Consider the following 27,743-nt stretch of genomic DNA (forward strand, 5'->3'; position numbering starts at 1 on the left):
CAATTAGTAATAAACGAGTGCCAGTTAGTAAAGACACAATGATATAAGTCAATGGTGACCGAGTGACAACAGGACCTAGTAGTATTGATCAAGTGCTAGTGGAAATTGAAATTTTTCTGAATGAGAATAAATATATTATTGTAGAAGATATAATTGATGGTTTACCACTAGTAAGAAGTATAAGTCACTATATGAACTTGATCCTTGGAGTTGGTCTACCAAATAAAGCAGCACATAGATTGATACCTACAAAGAATGAAGAACTTAATAGACAAGTGCATGAATTATTGCAAAAATGTTTGATCAGAGAAAGTTTGAGTCCATGTACTGTACTTGCCATATTATCACCTAAAAAGAATGAAGAATGGAGAATTTGTACTGATTCTAGGGCTATTAACTAGATCATAGTGAAATATAGGTTTTCTATGCCAAGGATGGATGACATAATTGATTGTTTGAGTGAAAAAAAGTATTTTACTAAGATTGATTTAAAGAGTGGTTATCATCAGACAAAATCAAAGAAGGTGATGACTGGAAGACTCCTTTCAAGAAAAAATATGGTTTGTATGAATGGTTGGTAATGCCTTTTGGTTTACCTAATGCACCTAGTATTTTCATGAGGTTAATGAATGAAGTTCTCAAGAGATTTTTGGGTAAGTTTATGATTGTTTATTTGGATGATATTCTAATATTTAGTAAGACTAAGGAAGAACATCTTGAGTATGTTAGACAAGTATTGAAGGGATTGAAGGAGGAGAAGTTGATGATTAACTTGAGAAAGTGTTCTTTTATGCAAGAGGAGATTGTGTATTTGGGATTTGTAGTTTTAGCTAATGGTTTGAGAATGAATCTTGAAAAGGTTAATGCAATTTTGGAATGGCCTACACCTAAGAATGTGGGTGAGGTAAGGTCATTCCATGGTTTGGCTAGTTTCCACAAGAAGTTTATAAATAATTACAACTTTGTTTGTAATGCTATGATAGAGACAATAAGAGGAGATAAAAATGAATCCAAGTGGACACATAGAGCTGATAAGAGTTTTGAGACTTTGAAACAAAAGGTTGCTGAGATAATGTTGTGGATTCACAATGCATGCCCCATTTCGTCAAGAAACGGGGACCCCTTAATTTTTATTTTTGGCTTTTCAGATCCTTAGTCTAGGGTTTGAGTCCTTTTGAGGTTTTATCTAGTGTCCTAGTTCATGTCCAGGTCCTAACTAGGAAACTCAGTTGATGAAAATTAAAGTTTTTAGGATCGAGTCTTTTTTGCAAAATAAAAAGGCACACTAGCACACCTAAATAGGTGCACTAGTGAACCAAACTAATAAGAGAGAGAGACAATTTTGTGATGTGCACTTGCACACCTGCACACCAAAAATAAAGTGTGGATTCCCTAGGGCTATATAACTAGGGGGAGGGGGTCCTTCCTTCCTCACTTACCATTTCTTTCTGCTTTGAATCCTAGTTGTAGCTGCATACTAGATCAGGTGAAACTTTTGCATACATCCTTCCTTGTCTTGGCCCTACAAAAGACAAGTCAAACATCAAAAGTGGTGCACATCAACACACCACTATTATTTGAAAAAATTAAAAAAACATTAAAAAAATTAAAAATGTTGATCAATTGACTCCACAAGATTATCAAATCTAGGAAGTTATGCTTGGGAAACCAACCTTGGATACCACTAATCTGATGGTCATAACAAGCATGAAGGAGGTATTCAGGAGCCTAGAATAGGATGGGGTAGAATTAATAACACTTCTGTGACAAAACAAAATCCTAAAAGGATACTTAAGTGAAGTTGTTGGTCCCTTGGATCCCACAAACCTCAAGGAAACTTTAAATGTAGCAATTGAGAGAAGAGATAGGGGTGTGGTATAGTTGGACCCATTTTTGAGAGCTTGTCAACAATGGCAAGAAAGTTTTGAGGAGAAAGGTGTATTGATTATTCAAGGAAATCTATAGTTATTACATGTTATGCAGGAGAATGTGGAAAAGCTAGTAGCCATTTTGAATCAAGATTTTGGTCTAATGGATGAAGTACATACCTGGGGGGAAGACTTGTAGGAATTACAAGCAATCAAAAGCCAAAAGTATCAGATGTTGATGGATGTATATATAACTGAGGAGATAGATAAAATAGATGTTTGGATTGAAAATATTATAGATGGTAATAAAGTAATGGAGTTATTACATGCAGAGATTCATAGGCTCAAGGACCAAGGCCAAGAGAAAATTTTGGAAGCTGAGAAACATTATAGTGATGTGTGTCTAGAAATTTTTTGAGGATGATACATGGGACAAATTAATACCAGTAGAGCTAGTAGTTGAAAAATTTTGGTAGACTTTTGAAGAAGGTTCTAATGATAAAGATATTAGGCAAACATTTAGAATGGAAGAAGCTTTATTAGAGCTTGATGTAAAATTTAGATATTTTGTAGAAACTTGCATAGAAGTGGACAACTATAGGTAGAAAGTAAAAGAAAAATATAATGCATTAGATTTACCAGATGTGGCTCAAGTTAATCATGAAGTTCAAGGGAAAATATCTAGACATAGCTTTGGGATAAAGGGGAACAAAACCCAAATGCTAGAATTTCAATTTTGACACTTGGTGAAATTTTGCAATTTTTGTCTTTGAGGTGCACTATTGCACAGGTGCATTTTTTGAAATAGTGTCTTGGAAGATTTTGAAGAAATTATAGGTGTGTCAAAAGTTAACTACTAGTTCCAAATTTAGAGCTTTCCATGTATTAGAAATGTATTCTGATAGTAGTTTAACTTTGACAGACGTCTAGTAAAGATGAAGCTTCTATTTTTGACATTTCCAGACACTCATACATCAACTGATGCCTCTCTCTTTCTTATTTTCTCATGTTTTCTTTGTTTTGAGACATGTAAAGGCTCATGAATCTAATTAAGGATATAAAAATGGATGGAGTCCTACTAAGCACTAGTTAGAGAGTTAGTTTGTACATAAATGCATTTTTTTTTATTAGTTTAGAAGCATATGATTGCATAAAGATATCTCTCACTCTCAACACAAATCGAGGAGAGGATTTCTTATGAATTCAAGAATGTAACATGTATCCTAGGCCGCCGTTATTTTGCAGTAATATATGCTTTTGGTGCTCGCATTTGGAGTGTAGTGAGTCTTGCCTAAGTGTTTAATACTTTGTGAATGTATGCTCATGGAATGTGATTGAGCCAAAAGTTTGATTGCATTGTTTTTGGTTGTGCGATCTATTAATTTTGGTGTTTGCTACATAAATTAAAATTTTTGTTGAATTACTTAGTTCGAGAATAGATCACCATATTGTTCTTGCATAATTTTTCATCTTGCATGAGCACACTTTTTGTGGCCTTGGGATTTGATGAAAATTGAAACATCTTATGGTTACTAAATTCCCAGTGACAATTGCATTATGGAATTAATGAAGCAATACTTTTATTTTCATTGGTTACCTATTGATCTTTTCAAAAACTTAACTTGTAGACACCTTGTTTTTGTGGCTTATATTCATTAGGATTTTACTTTCATGTTATTTACTTAAATTCCTTGTCAACCTATCTTTATTATTTTCTTTACTAACCCCTTGGTTAAATTAGAAATTCATATTAGTTGCATTGTTAGATTTCATTCATCATAAAATAAAAAAATATATATTTCTTTTGTGTGTTTTATTCTTTTGAAGTAGCAAATAGATTCTACATCTTATCCAAAACTATTAGAACTAACAAAGGCTTCCTTGTGAACACTCACACTTATCTTCAACTGAGTGGATTGCAGTAGGTTGCAAGATCACCTGGATCCTTGGAGTTGATCCCCAAGATTAATTTTTCAAGAAAAGAGTTCAAAAGGATTCCTGCTGTTAAGCATCATGCAAAATGACAGCTCAGCAAAAGTGGCGCTAGAGGGAGGGCCTCTTAAATTTTGAAATAGAAGAAAAAATTGCCAAAAACTTCAAAATTTTGCACTTTTTACAAGTTCAGAAAATTTCTATGTTTTTGAGATTTCGAGGTGTACTACTGTGCTAGGTGCACGATGTGCTAAACCTTGAGGTGCACCTTATTCTGTGACAAAGTGTACTTCCACAGAGGTGCACTTTTTCCAAAGTTGATGCAAACTAGAGGATTTTGATCCAAAATCCCCATTTCAGTGAGCTTTAAGATCTTCACCAAGTGCACACGAGTTCTTTGAGATTAGCCATTTTCACAAGCCTCCCATTGACAAAGGAATACCTTGAATTGAACCACTTCCATTCAATATTTCATCATCTTCTTCAGTTCCATCTCCCCAACACCATATTTCACTCCACCAAATCCTTCGATGACCTTTTTCAAAAATGTTGTTGACTCAACCATAAACTTGGTAGCCATACTCAATGACCTTCCTAAGGATCCTAATAAGTTTTTCCCAAAGTTCATATATGGAGAGACACAAACTGCTGAAGATCACACTAAAGTATTCAAAGAAGTCTACAATCAAAAGCAGATTGCTGATGAGAATGTGGTTCTTCATTTATTCCCCTACTCTTTGGGGGAAGTTGCCTTTAATTGGAACATTAATTTGCCACCTGGATGTATTGGAGACTAGGATACTTTTGAAAAATTATTCTTGGAACAATTTAAAACCTTCATCAACCCAGTTGTAATACATCAACAATTCATATCAATGAAAAGGGACCCAGCTAAGATGGTTTCAAACTTCAATCATTACTTTCATATGGCATATTGCAAGCTAGAAACACTGCACACTATACCAATTGAAGCTGCTCTTCATATTTATCTAAATGCTATGGACCACCTTATTGCTATTTTTCTAAGAAGACTTCCTACCACAAATATCGAAACATTGGATAAAGTCTTTACAAAAGTGATTACCTTGACTAAGCAAGCCAATCCTAATGGAGGAGAATTGATGCTTATAGCTCAAGCTATTACAATGATGCCAACATACCCTGTCAAAGCACCTATGATTCCTAGCTAGTTCATACCTATGAATCCAAATCAATTTTAGTAGGCACCCACTCTACAAAACCCCACTTTAACATATCTAGGGTATGAACTTTTAAAAGTTGCTTTCTTTGAACAAAAGGTAGTAACTTCCACCAAGGTAGACAACAATTTTGCCTTCAAGTTCTGTCAGATGAAGAAGACCATGTCACAAATGAACAATGAGCTGACTCGCTTAAAATTGTTGCAAGGATAGAATAACAACTTTCAAAGGAACAACACTGGTCCTTACAAAAACAACAATTACAATAAGAATTTTTTAGAAACAACAATGCAGGAAATAATGCTAGAGGAAACAACTTCAATCCTCTTGATCGTAATAATGGCTTCCAAAGAAAAAATTGACAATGGAACACTCATCTGAATAATGGAAGTATTCCTACAGATAACAATAACAACAACATTCAATATGCCAATATCAATCAGTATAACGATGGCCATAGTACATCTGACAATGATGATTCATACTATTATGGAAACCAAGAGAGGAATTAGATTTCACAAGTAAATGACAATGCTCATTCTATACAATTTAATACTATGTTACTAGAATCTTACAATTCTACACAGAACATATAGGTGGAATAATCGCCTGATGAAGAATTCTCTTTTCCATTTAGTTAGGAACCAAACCTTTAGCCTGAAGAGATGTTTGCCTTTTGAAACGATAATTGGAGGACATATAATTTGTGAAGTTGAAAAGAACCTATGATAGATGGAATTCCTTCAACACTACAACCAGCTCATCTTGATCCAAGAGCAAGTAACAATCTGGTACCAATTAGGCCACCATATCGAGCACACCAAAACCAAAATCAAGGAAATGTGCCAACAATCTTGAAAAATCCTACTTGGTCTACTGAAAAATATAATGTTGTGGAAGATTTGAAATGAACAAAGGCCAACATGTCTATGTTCAACATGTTGCAAAACTGTCCCCAACAACAAGAAGCACTCACAAAAACTCTAGATCATACAAAGGTACCCAATAATACAAATACTGTCCCTCAAAAGACAATATCTCAACAAGTCAATGCTTCAGAGGCAATGCCAACTATGTTTAAAGAGAAGGTCAAGGTGCCCCTATTTCTACTTAGCATTAGGATATATGGGAAGAATCTTCACAATTGCCTAATTGATTCAAGAGTCTCATGTAATGCCATGCCACTATCAATAGCACAAAGGTTGGGAGTCACTTCTTAGCATTCCAATCAAATAGTGATACAATTAGATAAAACAGAGGTGAAAATCATTGGTGTGTTGAAAGATGTTCGGATACAGTTCACAGTTGACCCTCAAATTCAAGACATCATTAATATACATGTTGTTGATATACCTAAAACCTATGGATTGCTATTAAGAAGAGAAAGGATGAAATGCCTAAGGGGATGGTTTTCTACAGATTTTACTCAATTATGGTTACCATGGAAAGGGCTAAATAATCAAATCAAGATAGATACAAAGCAAGGTTAAAAATAATGATTACAGAATACAATGCTTCAAATGAAGTGGCATGCTTACAATCAAATTTGGGCTCTTACAAAGTGATGGCTTTTGATACCACTTCAACCAAAATATCCATTGATTAGGATGAAAGATCCAAGTTTTCCTTCCTAAAGAATGAGGTTGTAACACATTTTATAGGCAATATGGTGGCTAATTTACAATGTTTAGGAGAAGAAGTTCGACCCAATATCCTACTTCTCCTAGGATTTTATCGATTGCATAAGGTTAGCCATTTAGAGTTTGAATGCTCATCATGCCAAGAAGTAGTCACTAAGGTATTAACACATATGATGGAAATAAAAGGTAGTAACATCCCAAAGGATGAACCCATAGAAAATCAAAGTCCCATAAACATATTTGAATCTGTGGAAAAAGTTGAAGAGGAAATTGGAGATCTAAATTTGTCATATAATGACACCTCTTCAGATGGTGGAGGTTTGTCTTCTCCTCCACTAGGAAAGATCAAAGTTCAAAGAAGAACATAGTACATGAAAGGTCAAGGATGGACTTTAGTAGTCATCCATCCTAAACCCAAAATGGATGAAATTAAAGAATTAATAGGGAAAATTCATGACAAACAAGAAAAACATACACTTCCTCTATCAAGAAGTAACAATGGAAAATCATCAAGTCCATCCTACAAAAGATTACAATGGGTCCCTAAGAAACAATCCTTATAGGCCCAAGTGAAAGAGAAGCTAAAGATGAATAAGCATGAAGTTAGAAAACCTAAAGAAGTTCCAATCTAGACACTTTGCATCGATGGTTCCAAATGCAAATTATGAGCCAGCGTAGGTATTGAGCTGATCAACCCAAAAGGTAAGTCTTTCTACGCAACATATCAATTAAATTTTAGGTGGACTAATAATGTTGTAGAATATTTTCATGTACCCTTTTCAAATAATTAAAAATAATAGTCTTTGCTAAGGCAGGCAGGCCCAAAAAGGTGAAGTTTCAGCAAAAGGGGATAATCTTTGGAATCAAATGGACTAATAAATGAAAATTATTATTAAAATATGTTTTATTAACCTCTCTTGGACGTGAGTTAGGGTTATGCCTTCTTTTAAGGGGTTTGGAGGAATTTTGGGCTCATTCCAGAACTTGATTTTTGCTCATTTCTTTGTTATTCTTCAGAGGCTGCCAAACCTGTGGAGAAGGAGACCCAAGAACGGGAGTTTGCAAGTTTCTAGGGAGACCCAAGAATGAGCGTTTGTAGGTTTCCAGGAAGGCTAAGGATGGGTGTTTGAAGCCATTCCATGTGCATGCTCATGCAGAGTTTGCCTTTGTGCTGAACAGTGCAGATTTGTGAGTTTTCGAGTGTATATTTTGTAAGAGTTTGGTGTTTCCAGTTGAGTATTTCATATCAGTTTGGGTTGCTGCTGTATATCAGACTTTTAAATGTTAAAATAGATCTGAAAATATGTAGTTGGATATGATTATACTTTTGTGATAGATTATTAAGTTTTTGTGGTGATTTCGGGCTATTTTGTGCTATTTTCAGGAGCCCAATGAGCATTGTTTTTGTCCTCCGTTTGGGAGCTATTGTGTGCATGTTATACAGATTTGGAAATGTCATTTTATAGGCTGTTATTCTACTCAAATTTCTATAAAAATGTCCACTTTTAGATTTATTAATAATAGGTGAAGCTGTGAAGCTTTTGGCACTATTTCTGGCATACCCAATTTGGGGTTTATTGAGAAATTGGTAGATCTTTGTAATATTGGTTGTTTGATCTTAAAGATTTGATTAGAGGTTGGAAATATCATACAAAATCAGTAAAGAGACATTTCAGTGGTGTCAGAGCCATGATCTTGCCAACCTAAGGGTTTTTAGAAGTTTGCATGTCAGTTTTGACAACTACCTAGATCTTGCATGTCAATTTTGACAACTACCCAGATCTTGCATGTCAGTTTTTGAAAACTACCCAGATCTTGCATGTCAATTTTGACACTACCTAGATCTTGCATGTTAGTTTTGACAACTACCTAGATCTTGCATGTCAGTTTTGACAACTACCCAGATCTTGCATGTCAGTTTTGACAACTACCCAGATCTTGCATGTCAGTTTTGATAACTACCCAAATCTTGCATGTCATAATTTATGGTTGCATGTTGCTTCCAATTAGCTGGATGCCAAAATTTATGGTTGCATTCTACTTCTAATCATTTGCATGTTAGTTCTTGGTGAATTTGGTGGTTGCATGTTGCTTATAATCAGCTGCATGTCAAAATTTATGGTTGCATGCAACTAAGTGAAAGAGAAAAGAGATATTTACAGCGAGAAAAGAATAAAGAAATTTTGATCAAACCACCAGTTGAAAGTAAAAGTATAAAATCCAAGAAGGAAAAAGTATGGCTAATCTAGATGAGATGGCAAAGAAATTCATCCAAGACATCCAAAATACTCAGAAGCAAACAGTGGATAGTTTGGCAGAAACTAGAGAGGCTTTGTGAATATTGACAGAAAAATTGCAAGGAGTTGCATCTATTAATGAGAAAGGGAGCACTTCAGAGGAGTCAAGAAATCTGAAACTCACACCCTCTCAATCAACAAAAACTATTTTTCTGCATGTAGATGAGCCACCAGTGCCAAATCCAACCGTTAATCCCATGGAAGAGGTTACAGGTAACTTGATTGCATTAAGAGCTACTTACAATGGTTTAGATGATGAATTTTGCAATTTAGTTCCTTTTAGAGAATATGTGGATATGATGAACACTTTGATACCCAAGAAAGAGTACAGAAGGGAGCATGACATAAGTGGAAGAGAGCTCAAAAATAAAATAAGCAAGTTTATAGCACCTACTTTTGATGGAACAAATAAAATTTCAGCTAGAGCATGGATACAAAAATTACAGACCTTCTTCACACTTAACCCCATGAAGGAGAGTGATGCTGTTCAAATTGCAAGTCTACACTTGGAAGATGTAGCCTATGATTGGTGTTATAATGGAATGACTACTCAAGGTCATGATCAGGTAACTACATTTGATGATTTTAGTCAAAGAGTGATAGATAGATTTGACATCAAGGATGATGATTATGAGGATGTTGTTGTGCATGATGGTGAGATACCTAGTAGAGATGAGCAAACATTGAGCATTCATAACTTTTCTGAGAGAGAGTATCAGGCACAGTTAGATGCTTCAACACATGAGGTTGAGACTGGTAGTACTTCACATGATTTGTCCAGCTAGCTAAAAGTGAACAAAGACAGTATTTTGACTTCATTATCTCATCATGACAAGTATGTGGAGTTGGTTGGTATTGGTCATATTACTCAGGTGAGGAGTTTTCTTGAGTTACCAGCTGATTCTAGTTTACAGATATGGACTCGAGATTATTATATTGGCATTTAGGATTCAGTTGATTGGAGATCTTTAACGCTTTTTGGTAGCAGTGTTTGTTTGGGTGCTATCATGGATTTGATTAGCAGATTGCACGGTGTTGTCTTTTCTTGTACCAGCAGCTTGTCTGATGCTGGTATTAGTTTTTATACACCGGTGTTGGGCTTTGTTCATATATCCAGTTGACCATACTTGCTAGAATGTGTTGATGATCTTTCATATTTGGTAGTGTGTACCAATGAGTCCCAGGATCATATTGGCATTGATGACATCCAGGAGGATGCAGTGGGTAGTTTTGAAGACTTAGTTTCCTTGGTAGTTTCTTTTGGTAGAGAGGAGTTAGACATTAGTGCTACAGTTTTTGATACTCCATATGTTGATATGAGCTTTGGAGTTGATTCATAGGATATGGATGGTAATACTCTAGAGACTAGTAACTTTGAGGATACTCCTTTAGACAGTGCATCAGAGGAGGTTTGTAGGAGATAGTCTAGCTAGTGTCATCATGTGTCTAATCAGTTGAGAGTTAATGAGCGAGACATTGCTATCGCTTTCTAGCATTTTGATGCTGCTCGTCAGTTGTTAGCCATTTATGGATGGGGTTCTCCTACTAGTGATGAGCTGGGAGGTAGTTATCTTTCCTTGATAGAGTTCTACTCTTTATGGGAGGCTATCCAGATTCTAAGACAAGATTATATGCAGTTGTTAGTCGATAGAGATTATCTTATGGAGTGGGGCAGTACAGTATACGATGCATTGTTGGCCAAGGAAGATGAGGTGAGTGAGTTTACTCAGCAGCTTGAGGTGACTTTTGAGATTCTTGAGAGTACATAGTTGGCTTTCAAGGAGTCACAGTTTCATTTGGCTAAGGTGACCATGGAGTTAGAGCGACTATAGTCTTTACCTAATTCTATATAGTCACAAGCTGTGGTGTTTGGTGATCTGAGGATGTCCATGGCCGAGATTGTCAGAGACAGTGGAGATGGGGATGCATCCATCCTTGATACTAACATTGGCATATCAGGTTTATTCCCACTAGAGTCAGGTTCAGTTGAGTCGGGTGTTGTAGCAGATTGTTGTATGCCTGACATGGTGGTGGCCTCTAGTATTGATGGCACAAAGACTAGAGATGTATCAAAGATCATGTGTGATGTTGGTGAGTCGGCAGTTGGCATGGTTCCTGCTAGTAATACTACTCCCTTGGTGATATCTTCGAAGGTAGTAGTTAGTTCCAACATGGTTAATGATCAATTGCAGTTAGTTTCATCTGGATTACAGTCTGAGCCACTAACTGAGATTGGCGCATTCTATCGGCATTACACTATGAGGTACACTCATCAATTTACCTTTGATGACCATGTTGATGAGATGATGATACAAAGATGTAATTTGGTTCCTAGTGCTTTTCATCAGTTATGGGATAGTTTGACGCCTCAAGATGAGAGTTGTGATGGGCATGACATGGTGATAAGTTCTATAGTTGACAGCTTGATAATACATGAATTAGAGCAGGAGTTTGGGGGTGATGCTTCAGCAGTTGTTGTTACTGATTCTACTCCTTTGGCTATGAAATCTCCTAGCTTAGCTGGTAGTCAGTCACAGTGGGCTATATCACTTGTTCATGGAAAATTTGGTTTGGGTTCCATTTCTTACTCTTTATCTTGTAATGTCTTTTCACCATCAACAGTGCATGGGAGTTATGGTTATGAGATAGTGGCCAGTGATTTGCAGAGTTGTGTTGACAGCAGGAGTTGTACAGTGTGTGGATTCTCCATACTTGGTACAATTTCATTCGAGAGCGTTCACCATTGTTGTAGAGTTGGATTGTACATTTCGTATAGGCCAATGGGATGCATTGACGGTATTTACTGTGTTGGTAGTTTGATTTGTCCACTTTACTTGGGTTTTGATATTCTAAAAGTTTGTGTCTCATGGGTTTTTGACTGTGGATGTGATGATTTTGGAGTTTGGTTGAGCTGTAATTGTCAGTTTGATTATGGATTCCTCTTGGTCATATTGCAGAGGATATTGCAGGAGCTTGTGTTAATTGGCAGTAGTATAGTTCATGACTACATTTGGGATCTAGGTGGATTGATTGGTTTATTATTCAGCCATTGCTTGAGGACAAGCAATATTTGGGAGGGGAGGACTTTTCATGTCCCCTTTTCAAATAATTAAAAATAATAATCTTTGCTAAGGCAGGCAGGCCCAAAAAGATGAAGTTTCAGCAAAAGGGGATAATCTTTGGAAGTGAATGGACTAATAAATAAAAATTATTATTAAAATATGTTTTATTAACCCCTCTTGGACATGAGTTAGGGTTATGCCCTCTTTTAAGGGGTTTGGAGGCATTTTGGGCTCATTCCAGAATTTGATTTTTGCTCATTTCTTTGTTATTCTTCAGAGGCTGCCAAACCTGTGGAGAAGGAGACCCAAGAATGGGAGTTTGCAGGTTTCCAGGAAGACCCAAGAACAAGAGTTTTCAGGTTTCCAGGAAGGCTAAGGATGGGAGTTTGAAGCCATTCCATGTGCATGCTCATGCAGAGTTTGCCTTTGTGCTGAACAGTACAGATTTGTAGGTTTTCGGGTGTATATTTTGTAAGAGTTTGGTGTTTCTAGTTGAGTATTTCATATCAGTTTGGGTTGCTGCTGTATATCAAACTTTTAAATTTTAAAATAGAGATTAAAATATGTATTTGGATATGATTATACTTCTGTGATAGATTATTAATTTTTTGTGATGATTTCGGGCTATTTTGTGCTATTTTCAAGAGCCCGATGAGCATTGTTTTTGTCCTCCGTTTGGGAGCTATTGTGTGCATGTTATACAGATTTGGAAATGTCATTTTATAGGCCATTATGCTGCTCAAATTTATGTAAAAAATTCCACTTTCATATTTATTAATAATAGGTGAAGCTATGAAGCTTTTGGCACTATTTCTGGCATACCCGATTTGGGGTTTATTGAGAAATTGGTGGATCTTTGTAATATTGGTTGTTTGATCTTAAAGATCTGATTAGAGGTTGGAAATATCATACAAAATTAGTAAAGGGACATTTCAAATATGAAGCAATGATCCAGGGACTTCTTTTTGCACTAGAGAAAGGAATCAACTCTCATAATCGAGGGAGATTCTTATTGGTTATACAACAAGTGAAATCTTTATACTCCTGCAATGGTAAGAGGTCGTTTGCTCATAGAAAAAGTGGATTGGATTTAATGGATTATTTCAAAGCTTTGAACATAAAGTCCATTCCAAGAAAGAAAAATATGGTGGTAGATGCTCTCGCCATTTTAGCTAGTGCATTACAACTAGTTGAGAGAACAAAATTGAAAAGATTTTCAGTAGAATTGGTTGCTGCTCCATTTATTCTAGACAATATCACAAAATTCCAAGTTTTTTAGGATGATCATCATATACTCAAGTTTATCATGTGCAATAGCCACTTTAAAGGGCAAGAGATTGATGACACTTCAAATGATAAACTGGAGGATGATAAAATTGAAGATGAAGATGGGATCGTATATTTAAAAACCAACACTAGTCCTAAGGGAATGGTCGAGTTGGAACTCATTTTTGATCATGATAAATCAACACTTAATAGAATAATGAACCAAGAAAAGGGGATCAAGGAATGTGACACATACAACTTAGGTACTGATGAAGATCCTAGAATGGTAAGGATAGGAAAAGCATGCAATGCATAGGAAAGGGAAGACATGCTCAAATTACTTATTGAATATAAGGATGTCATGACTTGGAGCTATGAAGAGCTAAAGACATATGATCCTAAGATTATTATGCATGACATTCCATTAAAACTAGATGCCAAACCTTTCTATCAAAGGAAACGACCGATTAATCCTATCATTGAACCACTGATAATGAAAGAAGTTAAAAAGTTACTTGATGCAAAGATGATCTTCCCCATTTTTCATTCTACATGGGTGGCTAATTTGGTTCCTATATGGAAAAATACTGGAGAGATTCATCTTTACATGGATTGTCATAACTTGAACCTTACATCTCAAAAGGAAAATTACCCTTTGGCTTCATTGGATGAGGTTTTGCAAATTGTAAATGGTTCAAAGATGATGTCTTTCTTGGATGGATATTCGAGGTATAATCAGGTAATGGTTGATGAAGAACATAGGCTAAAGAAGGTCTTTACAACTTAATGGAGAACTTTTTCTTATAGAAGAATGCCTTTTGGGCTGATTAATGTGGGGCTACATTTCAATGAGCCATGGATGAAGCTTTTAAGAGATTGATAAACAAGTGTATAGTCATTTACATGGATGATTTAACTATATTTTCAAAGGATTGAAGCCTTCACATTGCTGATTTAAGACAGGTATTAAGTAGGTGTCATAAATATGACATATCCCTCAACCCTAAGAAATGTTCATTTGGTGTTACTAAAGGAAAGCTCCTAGGTCATATCGTCTCTAAAGAAGGAATCTCCATCAATCCTGTAATAACCCCAATAGGTTATAACTTCTTAAAACATCAAAATATTCTCTAGTTTAGTTGCTCAACATTTTGTCAAACACTTTGCAAGAAAGCTCTGATACCAATCTAATAACCTCTTACAAGGAACTAATATGCAAGTGCAATTCTTTTGGAATTTTCAATGCAAATACATGGAAACTAGATATGAAATGCATACCTACAACCAAATGACATTTGACAAACAATTGACATACAATAATGACTATAGTAATGCTAAAATTTGATTCTAAATTATCACAACAAAATCATATGCTTATAAAGTACCATGATAACTACTACTAGTTACAAGAGGAACCTAATAATAGTGATGCCCAAGAATGGAAATGAATCAAACATAGATACTATAGCATGACATCATGCATGTGTACTATAGCAGCCAAAATCTATTCTCCAATTTAAGAACAAATAGAACTCCTGAATTGAAACTCTTCTAATTAGAAAATTCAATGGATATTTCACCAACTCAAATGGTTGCAATATTGAAGAGTTGACATTTTCCAATGGCTAACTGAAATCAAAAACCTTAGTTTATTCTCCCAACTTAATATCAATTGCAATTCATAATAATTGTATGATAAAAAATGAAGCTCTCACCTCTATTTATACTTTTCCTTTACCCTTCTACAAGGAAATAAAATATTTAATAATTGCATTCTCTAGAAGTTTCTCTCTTTCCAATAATTAATGCACTTTTAAGAAATTTAATTACTAGAAGTTTCTCCCTTCCAATAATTAATGCACTTGCTAGAAGCTTCTCTCTTGCAATACAATAATTAATAAAATATTTAATAATTACAATTACTAGAAGCTTCCCCCTTCCAATAATTAATGCATTCTCAATTAATTAAATTAATTAAATATAAAGTCACCTTTTTATTTTAATTTATTTAATGATTTTATAAGAAATTAATTTAATCAATTTCGCCTTATTTCTCCAATTAACCTTTGGAGAATGTCAAGGCTAAGAACTCCATTGAGATGCTAAAAAGATGGGGACATTATAGTCGACCCTCCCTAAAATTGCTTGTCCTCAAGCAACTTCAAGTCTAGATGTTGTAAAATCTCCTCATTCTCCGATGCCGCATCCTTTACTGGTAGGTCCTTCCATTTCACCAAATACTTCCTTATAGTGCACTGCCTCAAGTTCCTTTCCCTAAAATCAATGATAGCCTTTGGCACTAATATAAATTTTCCCTCATCATCTAAGGGTGGAAGCATTGTAGAAGGAACAATATGATGTACTAGCACCTTCTTGAGGTGTGACACATGAAAAATGTTGTGCATCTTGCTCTCTGCTGGCAAATACAACTCATAAGACACCTTTCCCACTTTCCTAATAATCCTAAATGGACCATAATATCTTGGCTTAACTTTCTTGGTACCAATCTTCTTGAGCGTGGATTGAAAGTAAGGTTGCAACATAAGATTAACCATATCTCCAACCTAAAAAATCCACCCTATCCTCTTCTAGTCTGCATATTGCTTCCACTAATTCTATGCCTTGGCTATATTATCCTTGAGAGTCTTAAAAATGTATTGAATCTCCTATAAAAAATCACCTACACTAGGCACTCTATTATCACTCAAAAGTAGATCCATAAAATTGGGTGCCTCATGCCCATACATGGCCATGAAGGGTAACATCTGAATAGGCATGTGATAAGTGGTATTGTAGCAATATTCATAGAGATAAATCCACTTTACCCATGCCTTCTACTGCCCTGCTATATAATTTTTGAGATGTCCCTCCACCCATTTATTCATTATCTTTGTCCAACCATATGTTTGAGGGTGGTAGCTATTACTCGGAGTGAGCTTTGTTGCACACAACCTCAATAGCTCTTGCCAAAAATGACTCATAAAGCTCCTATCTCTGTCACTCACAATGCTCTAAGTTAAGCCATGTAGTCTAAATATCTCCTTGGAGAAAAACTTTTCCACTTATGTAGCATTGATCAAAAAGAAGTGTGCAAACTTTGTAAGGCCATCCAGAACCACATATATGTAGTCCCTGCCTTGGCTCTAGGTAGTCCTATGATGAAGTCCATAGATAAACACTCCTACTTCCTATCAAGAATTGGAAGTGGTTGAAGTAAACCACCTAGATAGGAGTGTTCCTGCTTATTTTGGTAGTAGGCTGGACACATCCTCGCAATGTGTCTGTGCTTCTATTGTTAGAAACAACTCATGCCAATTGATTACCTGCTAGTCTATTCTTGGGTCATACTGGTAGATTTGAATGTTAGGTGTTGTTTGATTTTCCATGTGAAGCCCTCTCTAATCTACCAGTATGCCTTGTAGAAACTAGGATGTCTTACCATAGGTGAATCATGAAAAGATTTCAGAATATGATCCTCCTCATTGTTGAGCTTGGAACAAAAAATATTCACCCTTTGTAAATGATGAGCTCATTCACAAGGGTGTATTTACTATCTTGAATAGTTTCATCTATGAATTCAACAATCCATGCATTCTTTGCATACTCTGTAAGGATTAAGTGTCTCCAATCATCCTATATATTGGTGAATAAGTTCAAATGGGGCCTACATGATAAAGCATCAAAAACTACATTCTATGTCCCTTTAAAATATGTAATACCAAAGTCATAGGACTATAGCTTGCTCACCCACTTCTGCTACCTATCATTAAGATCTTGCTGCCCTAAAAAGTTTTTTAGGCTATTATAATTAGTTTTGATACTAAAAATTTGCTACCTACCAAATATTACTTGAGTTTAGCCAAAGCATGCATAATCGCTAACATCTCCTTATAATTTATACTAAAGCTCCACTTTGGCCCTCTTAATTTCTTGCTCTCATAAGCAATAGGCTGCTTCTCTTGCATAAACACTACTCCAATGCCCCCTTTGAAAGCATCACAATGTAGCTCAAAAGGTTTGGTAAAATATGGTAACACTAACACTGGATAGGAAGCCATCAACTTCTTAAATTTCTCAAAACACTCATGTGGCTTATGAGTCCGCAAGAAAGCTCCCTTTCTCATCAAATTTGTCAAGGGTGTTGCATGCCTAGAATATCCATCCAAAAACCTCCTATAGAAACCACATAATCCAAGAAAGCCCCTCAATTGTGTTAGGTTCACCAGTGAAGGCCACTCCACAATGGCATGAATCTTTTTAGGATCCATGCGTATGCCTTCTGCACTGATGATGTGACCCAAATACAACAACTCTATCATACCCAAATCACATTTTGACTCCTTTGCATAGAAGGACTCTTTGCCCAATATTTCCAACACCATGTCAAGGTGAACCAAATGCTCCTCCCATATCATTGAGGAAGACAAGTACAAATTTCGTCAACTGATGATGGAAAACCCTATTCATTGTTGCGTGAAAAGTAGTAGGTACATTACTTAGCCCAAATGGCATAACTACAAAATCAAAATATCCACAATGACATCTAAAGGCTATTTTCTTGATGTCCTATTCTCTAACTCTAATTTGGTGATAACCTAATCTCAAATTTATTTTTGAGAAGAAGCAAGCTCCTCCATGAAGCTTGTCTATCAACTCATTGATCTTGGGAATGGGGTACCTATTTTTAATTATCTTCCTAGTAAGCACCTTGTAATCAATACACATCCTTAATTTCCCATCCTTCTTCTTCACCAACACCACTAAAGAAGTGAAAGGAGACTTACTTGGTCTAATGTGTCCCATAGCAAGTAACTCCTTTATGGTTTTTTCAATTTCATCCTTCAACCTCTTTAGATGCCTATAAGGTGTAATCATGATGGGATTAGCCCCCTCCTCTAATACCCCTATCTGGTGGTCTACCTGGTGGAATGCCACTAAACACCTTAGAGTGTTTAACTCTAAGCTTTTGAATATCAGGAGGATATTCAGTCTTATGCTGCCCCTCACATGATGACATTGACATGCACTCTACTGCCCACTCTACCTAATCATGTCAAATCAATCTAGTGATCCTCTGGAAAGAGACCATTCTGAAATCACTATTCTTGATTGCCTTAAGAATCTGTGTCTTCCCATTTACTTTAAACCTCATCTCTATCTCCTTGAGATTAACAGTGAACTCACCACTATCATGCAACCAACTCATCCCAAGGACTATATCTGTATCTGCCATTTACACAGCATAGAATTCTACCTTAAAGGCATAATTATTAACTTCCAATCGGAGTCTAGTAATCTTACAACCATAATTAAGGACATAGCCATCAGCTACCCTCACTCTAATTCCTCCAAACTCCTTTTTTTTGTATGCCACGTCTTTTGACCAACCTAGCATTGATGAAATTATGAGTGGCACTGGTATCAACCAAAGTTATAACTCACTATCTAGTAGGTACTCCTCTCATTCGAAATGATCCTTCTTTCTTAATACTAGTGAGACAAGCTTCCCTAAGTTTCCCATCTCCTTCCCCATCCTTGAGCTCCATTTCAGCGTTTTCTTCCATTTTTTCACCATCTATTTCCTCTATATTAGATTACTGGTCTGAATTATTTGATTCTAATTCTTCATAGTATGCCCACATAACTCTATTAGCTTTGCCCTTTGGTCTAAGAGAATAGTCATGGTTTTCATCATAGGGTCCCTTACAATAGAAACATAATTTTGCCTTTCTCAAATCATTAAATGTTTCCCTGTCAAAAGGTGCTGAATTTTTATCTTTAGAATCATTTTAAAAATCAGTCCTCTTTGGTTTTTTATGAAATGGTTTGTTATCCTTACTAGAAGATGCTCCTTTGGACTAAAATTTGTTTGTTGGGACTACATGTTCCATACTTCTTTCCTTTTTCATAGATTCCTATAAAGAAATGGGATCAAATGCTTTTATCAAACCTCTTAGTGGTTTGAATATGGCTTTAATGAAAAGAACCATCAATCTACACTCTGAAATGTTTGTCACCATGACTACCAGCCACTTAAATTCACCAATGAAATACTCCAAGCTGCCTATTTATTTTAACTGTGCTAATTCCCAAAAAAAAACCTCTAGATCTTTCTTGTCAAATCTTTCAAGCAACCTGTCCACAATGTCCTGGTACTTTGTCACCTAATTATGCTAAAGTGTTACCATACCATGGTACCACCGATCATGTCCTACTCCTTCCAAATGCAAAGTGGCATATTTGATAGCTTTAATCTCTTTCATTGGCCTTAGTGCCAAAAATGTGTCAAGCATATGAATCCAATCTTGAGCTGTCATCTTACCCCTCCCATCAAATGTAGGTATAGTAAGCTTGCATGTAGCCCTCTTCAGCTCACTATTTTGACTCCTAGGCCTCCTATCCTATCTGAGTGACTTGTAATGCTCTCTTCTCTAATTAACAAAGCATTCAAAGGTCATCCTATCCTGAGCTTGTAGTGCCAACAATTATCGTTCATCATTTGTAGCCATAAGGATATCTGCAAATTTGTCAACCTCAACTTCCTCCATTGGTTCCTATACTAGTTCTTCTCTAAAAAAGGTAAGATGTGTGGGCCTATTTTCTATTCTAGAAAAAGTTCTATGAGCTCTAGGTGATCCCACTACACTCCTATTATCCTCTTATTCCTGATTCTGTCTATCCTATGGATTCATGCACTCAACCATGGTGGTGAGTGTCTACAAAGCCTGAGCTGTCCACTCTTGTCCTATAACCATTGCTCTGTAAAATTCTCTTGTTTCTTGATCCTCATTCCTATTGTCTTTTGGTGGGCTATGCTCTTGCCTATCACCCATGGTGTCTAGTTTCTTGTAAAAATCTTGTTCCTTGATAAATAAAGCTTTCTTGTGAGTGGAAATTCTGTAAGATCCAACCTTAGGTGGTTGCATGTGATTGTTAAACCCTCAGGATGGTAGGAACTAGGCTCTGATACCAATGTAGTAACCCCAATAGGTTATAAATTATTTAAACACCAAAATCTTCTCTAGTTCAATTGTTCAACATTTTGTCAAACTTTGCAAGCAAGCTCTGATACCAATGTAATAACCTTTTATAAGGAACTAATATGCAAGTGCAATTCTTTTAAAATTTTCAATGCAAATACATGGAAGCTAGATATGAAATGCATACCTAAAACCAACTAACATTTTGAAAAATGATTGACATATAATAATGACTATAGTAATGCCAAAATTTATTGTAAATTATCACAACAAAATCATATGCTTATAAAGTACAATGATAACTATTAATAGTTACAAAAGGAACCTGATAATAGTAACGCCCAAGAATGGAAATGAATCAAACATAGATACTACGACACAACATCATGCATGCAAACTGTAATAGCCAAAATCTAATCTCCAATTTCAACACAAATAGAACTCTTGAATTGAAGTTATCCTAAATACCAAATTCAATGGATATTTCACTACCTCAAATGGTTGCAACACTGAAGAGTTGACATTCTCCAATGGTTGACTAAAATCAGAAACCTTAGTTTCTTCTCCCAACTTAATATCAAATAAAATTCACAATAATCATATAATAAACAATGAAGCTCTCACCTCTATTTATACTTTTCCTTCACCATTATAGAAAGAAATAAAATATTTAATAATTGCATTCTCTAGAAGTTTCTTCCTTTCCAAAAAGTAATGTGCTTATAGGAAATTAAATTACTAGGAGTTTGTCCCTTCCAATAATTAATGCACTTGCTAGAAGCTTCTCTCTTGCAATACAATAATTAATAAAACATTTTTTAATTGCAATTACTAGAAGCTTCTCCCTTCCAATAATTAATGCATTCTCAATTAATTAAATATAAAGTCACCTTTTTACTTTAATTATTTAATGACTTTATAAGAAATTAATTTAATCAATTTTTCCTTATTTCTTCACTTAGCCTTCAGAGAATGTCAAGGCTAAGAACTCCACCGAGATGCTAAAAAGATAAGGACATTACAGATCCTGATAGAATTGAAGTTATTCTGAAGTTATCACCACCTCACAGTCAAAAGGAACTTAAGTCTTTCTTTGGGAAGATAAATTTTGTGCGATAATTCATAAGTGAATTTGCAGAGATAGTTCATCCCCTTAATGGTTTAATAAAAAAGGGAGCTAAAATAGAGTGGGTTCTAATGATTAAGAAATAATTTGAGGATATCAAAGTGGCCATTTCCATGGCCACAGTACTAGTAAGTCCTTATTATGGATTACCCTTCTAAATATACTCTTTTTCTTTAGAACATTTGCGTGCTAGGATTCTAATACAAAAGAAGGAAAAGGAAGATGAAAGGCCCATTTCCTTCATGAGTTTTCATCTAAAAAATGATGAGTTAAATTATTTTAACCTCAAAAAATAGTCTTTTTGTTTAATCAGAGTGATAAAAAAATTCTGCCATTATATACTGAGAAGCAAGGTGTATGCGATTGTACCTGATCTAACAATCAAGACATTGTTGATGCAAAATAAACTTGGTGAAAGATGAGGAAAATGGATGGTGATACTTCAGGAATTTAATCTAGAGATCCAACCTATGAGGTTAGTTAGAGGTCAAGGATTATCAAAGATGATAGTTGATAACCAGGTTGGGGATGAAAAAAAATTCAGGTTTGACAGTGAGATAGATATGGAGGATCAGAAAAAGATTGTAGTATCTCAACTTGATATTGATGAGGGAGTAATAACAGATATCTAGTACCAGGATATTGTTTACTATCTTTTAAAAAATTAGTACCCTAGTTAGATGAATAGTTCATAGCATAGGGGACTTAAAATGAAGTGTAAATCCTACATGTTGCATGATATAAAATTATACAAAAGGAACTATGAAGGGATCTACCTGAAGTGTTTGGGATGCGAAGAAGTAAAGGAAGTTTTGGAACAATTTCATGATAAGTGTGGTATAGGGCATGGTTCAATAGAAGTAATTGATCATATGATTTTTATGATTGGGTTGTTTTTGGCCAACCATATTCAAAGAAACTTTTGAGCATGTGCATAGTTGTCATATTTGTTAGACTAGTGCTAATAGGGAAAGACATCTGGCAATGCCATTACAATCAGTGTTTGAGATACATCCCTTCACAAAGTGGGGGCTAGATTTTATTGGTCTAGTCAATCCACCATTTTCAACTGGACACACTTTTATCCTCACAGCTACTAATTACTATATGCAATGGATAGAAGAAGAGACATTTGGAAATTGCACATCTAAGGTGGTTACAGACTTTTTGGAAGAATTCATTGTTGCTAGATTTGGGATGCCGTTCTCTCTAGTGTTCGATAATGGATTAGCTTTTGCTTTAGTGGTCCTAACTCAATGGGCATTGGAAAATCAAGTCATTATCAAGTTCTCTTCAAATTATTATCTACAAGGGAATGGTGTAGCATAATCTACAAGAAAAACCTTAATCATAGTAATAAGATGTTTGTTGAAGGAGAATCCTAAAGATTGGCATACACAACTCAAATATGCTTTATGGAAAATTTGAGTGAGGGTAAAAAATGGTTTGGGAACATCTCCATATCTTCTTGTCTATGGACAAGAGGGTTAGTATTTCCACTTAACCTCATAATTCCTATTTTGAAATTCATGAGTGGATATGCTAAAGATACTGACAGGATACAAATTAGATTGATGAATCTTTTAGAGTGGATGAAAAAAAGATAGCTACTTTGGAGCACATGGCTAAATGTCAAGTTGTCATCAAGAGGTGGTTCGACAAGAGGGCCATGATAAAATCCTTCATAATATTTGACCTTGTTCTACTTTGGGATAAGGCAAAAGAAAAGCTGGGTAGCCACACTAAGTTTCAATGCTCGTGGATTGGCCCCTATCAAATCATGGAAATTCTTAGAGAAAATACTTTTAGGCTGAGTTCCTTACAAGGGGAATTGGTTCTATTGCTAGTCAATGGGCAATTTCTAAAACATTACTTTGAAGCCTAGAAGACCCAAAAAAACAAAAAAAAAACTTTTTGCAAATGTGTTTATTTTTTCAAGCGTGTTTATTTCTGCAAGTGTGTTTCTTTTCAATTATGTGTTTTCTTTTAGTTGTGTATTTGTTTTCAGAGTTGCATCAATCCAGGGGGTAGGTGTACTCAAGATATTTTTATCTTGACGTATGTCACTAAACATTATTTTGGTCCCAATTTTTGAGAAGAGGTATTTCTTTGTCAAAAGATTTTTTATGATTTTATGTCTTATACCAATTGATTAATGAATGTTACTTGTAGTAAAAGGGGACTTTCAGTCTTGAATTTAGAATTGCAGATTGACAAGTTCTCAACACTTTGCAAATTTAAAGATTGGCTATCTTAGGTGTTTTAGAACCAAGGTTGAAGATAGCAGGGATAGTTGAAACCCCACTGGTTCAAATAGAAGGGTCTTCTCGAAGGAATTGCTAAGATCATTGTTTGGTGTGATAGTTTCTAAAAGGTTCTTAAAAGAGGAACACAAGGGATGTTCAAAAAAGATCGAATCCAAGAAATGACACTGATGTCTTGGCCACATAGTCTAAGTGTGGTTAGGATACATAAAGAAAATAAAAAGAAAAGAATGATGTTAGGAATCAAGGATTCTAAAAGGTCTAAAATGGGTAATCCGATAAAATAGGATATGCATTCTAAATAAGTTATCCAGTACTAGAACATTGCTTTGCTAAAGAATAAAATGACAACATTATGAGTTCTATGGAGCAAGTATTGTATTCAAAGGATTGCTAAGGACTTCAAAAAACCCATTAAGAGCCCTCAAAACTGATTCTCCCATTTGGTCAAATAGGGGATTGATAAACAACTTTCATAAAGACTCCCAGTAAATGGACCAAAATGGGTGGAAAATTATTTCCAAGTTGTCAGAAACTTTTGATAGATTATATTTTGAGATGTCGAAGGAAATGAATACACAAGCACACATTGCACTTGGAGATTTGGGATTCTAAGGTTTTAATTGAAAAGTGATTCGAAATGCACTTGGAATGTTTAGGATTCAGTTGTTGTTTGACATATGTCAGAGGAATGTTTGCTAATGAAGAAATGCCTTTGTCATTTCTTCCTTTTTGTTGGGGCTATTTGTTGTGGATTCACAATGCACACCCCATTTCATCAAGAAATGGGGACTCCCTACTCTTTATTTTTGGCTTTTTGAATCCCTAGTTTGGGGTTCGAGTCCTTTTGAGTTTTTATTTAGTGTCCTAGTTCATGTCCAGGTCTTGAATGGGAAACCCAGTTGGCAAAAATTAGAGTTTTTAGGATGGAGTATCTTTTCTAAAAAATAAAAAGGCACACTAGTGTAGCTAAATAGGTGCACTAGTGCACTGCACCAAACTAATAAGAAAGAGACAATTTTGTGATGCATAGCTGCGCATTTGTGCACCTACACACCAAAAATAAAGTGTGGATTTCCCAAGGCTATACAACTAGGGGGACTTTCCCTCCTCACTTACCATTTCTTTTTGCTCTGACTCCCAGCCATAACTACACACTAGATCAGGTGTGCCTTTCACATACATCCTTCCCCAGCTTGCCCCTACAAAAGCCAAGTCAAACATCAAAAGTGATACGCATCAGTGCACCTACTCAAGTGTGCTATTGCACACCATTATTATTTTCAAAGAATAAAAAAATAAAGAAAATTTAAAAACTTAAAAATCTTAAAAACATTAGGAAAGTGCAAGGGGTGTGCAATAGTGCACCTAATTAGGTGTGCTACTATGCACCCTTAAAAAAGCCAACAAAAACTCAGCTCTAAGTAAATGGGTGCAAATCAATGCACCCCATGAGGTGCGCTGATGTACACCCATACATTTAAAAAGTTTTCTTATAAAAGGCGCACCAGGTACACTTGAAAGGTGTGGCTAGTGTGCCCTTTTTTTTGTAATTTAGGGGAAAATCAAAATTTTTTCATGTTTTCAAAGTAATTAGGTTTTTAGGGTTTTTGATTGTGTCACCTCTTAGGTGTCATTAATCCACTTTTCTTCAATTTTGAGCTAATAGACATCCTTTTATGCAAATTTAATGGCTTCCTCATAGTGCACCCTCGTCGAGAAAATGGTTCCAAAGCTTTTCATGTTCAAATTTCAAGGTGTTCTGACCAAATAAGGATTCTAGGATGATCACTTAGAGATTCAAGATATTGAACTAAGTCACACTAATTTGGGAGCATTCTTAACACTGTGCAACAAACCAATGGAAAGATCTCAGATGGTTTCTTCTCTAATTCGCTCTAGAGTAGTAAATACAACATCGTACCTAGTGTTAGTACAATCCTTAGAGCTGATTATGACACTCACAGAACATTATGTTCCTGAAGAGAGGATAGTGAAGATCATAGCTGGAGAGATCATTTTGGATATCCAAACCAATAATATAGAGAAGGTATTCCACCTTCCAAGGGCACATTAGTTCATTAGACTGATATGTCACCAAGCCGAAAGATGGTATAGGGAACATGTGGAGGAATCCTTTAAGACCATCTGATTCTCATACCTCATTGAGAAGACTCCCCTAGGATGAAAAGCTAGCAAAGTGGATATGACACAAGGTTACATGAAAGAAGACATTGGATATTCAATCATTCTTTTCAGCAGAGTCATGGGTTTGTTGGCATCAGGGCATTTGAACATTGGGATGGTGCATTTTATCAAGACCATCAAGATGACAAAGATGCCACTTGATGGGGCATCCATTCTCAATGAGAACTTGGGAGAATAGCTGGTGGTAGTAAAGAACAATTGGATATTTTATATGACTTCATATTTGGTGTACTTGTTGGCTATTAGAGCAACATATTATCTAGGATTGTATAAAAGAGGCAGCATGCAAGATGCTAATGCGTGGACATACATAATATATCCTCAACTAGTAAAGAAGAATCTTTTAGAGCAAAGAAAGGAGTACAGGATAGTGAATGATGCTTTCATCTTCACAATATTATAAAAGAGGCAGCATGCAAGATGCTAATACATGGACACACTTAATATATCCTCAACTAGTAAAGAAAATTTTTTTAGAGCAAAGAAAGGAGTACAGGATAGTGAATGATGCTTTCATCTTTTCAATAATTTGGTTCATAGAAGGGGATTATGTGAAAAGAATCTCACAAGAAGCAACTGCCAAGATATTAGAAGTTGGGGCTAATTACATCCAGTTTCGCACTTCACATATCTGAGGGTTATGAGTATGATAATCAATCCAAAGAAGCTCTCTAGATATCTTAGTGATAGGCTCATCTTATTGGAAATTTCTCAACAACTCTTGTTCGCATATGAAAAAGTTAGAAAATAGCATAAAATATGTTGGATATGGCCTATTGCAATAGGACCATTCAAGCTAGATTAGAGGCAAGAAATTTTGTCTTTTGAATGTGAATGTGGTCAATATCCCTTGGAAGAGTATAATTCTCCACAACCTTATTTTGACAAAATTAGGAGAGTGTAATACATAGTGGGTAAAAAATTCCAGAATGAGGATGTTATTGTAGATCACAGGATGAATGTAATAGATAACTATGATGTCTGCATAGGGGATTATTTTAGGATAACTCTATATCTAGTAGAGAGGGCTTTAAAGATAAAGATCCCATTAAATATTGTGTAACAAGACTCAGAGGAGTTTCTCAATTCATTACTCAATAGGGACAGGATTGGTTGACAGGCCTATCATGAATGCCATGATAGACATAGAAGAAAACTTGGACATCAACCATAGGGTGAGGCACATCATCAAGTTGACATAGGATTGGATCAAGAAACCATTCAATCTTGATCCAATTCCTTAAATAGTAGTCTTTCATGTTCAAACCCACTTGACCAAAGGTCGAGGAGAAAAGGTCATGATGCCCACATTTACAACCCTGTCACTAGTAAGACCAGAAATGGTGCACTAGCTTGATAGACCAATTGGCTATTATAGGGCTTACAAAGGTAGAGGTAAAGACAAAAGGAAAATGAATTTTCCTCAATAAGCTGAGCCAGAAGAGGGAGAAATTCTAGCACCTCCACAACAAGGAGAGGAGAATATACAAGGGCTAAAAAATGTAGAAGCCCTAAAGGATCCCCAAGTGCTGCTAGCTACACAAAGCCAAGGAGAAATAGAAACTAAGGTACAAGAGGTTTCTCTACCTTGACAAGTAGAGCAAGCCTCCCCCTCCACACCTAAAAGAAGAAAGATCAAGACTCTAGTGAAAAGGAGGAAAAAGTTTATTAGGAAAGTGATTCCTTTCCCCTTAGTTCCTGAACTAATTCCAAAAGAAGAAAAAGAAGAGGGTGATGAGGAGGAAGAGGACAATCTACCTTTGAGCCAGAGAACTTGCCTATCTAGAACCACAAAGGAGGAATAGAGAAGAAGCTCCATGATCACACTGCCATCTATCCCTAATGAACCCATTCAGACCACCACATGAGAGGATAAAATGCAATAGTGGATAGATTAGAAA

This window comes from Cupressus sempervirens, chromosome 7 (genome assembly GCF_028749045.1).
Source record: "Cupressus sempervirens isolate cs-2001-9-10 chromosome 7, ASM2874904v1, whole genome shotgun sequence".
NCBI classification, from domain to species: Eukaryota; Viridiplantae; Streptophyta; class Pinopsida; order Cupressales; family Cupressaceae; genus Cupressus; species Cupressus sempervirens.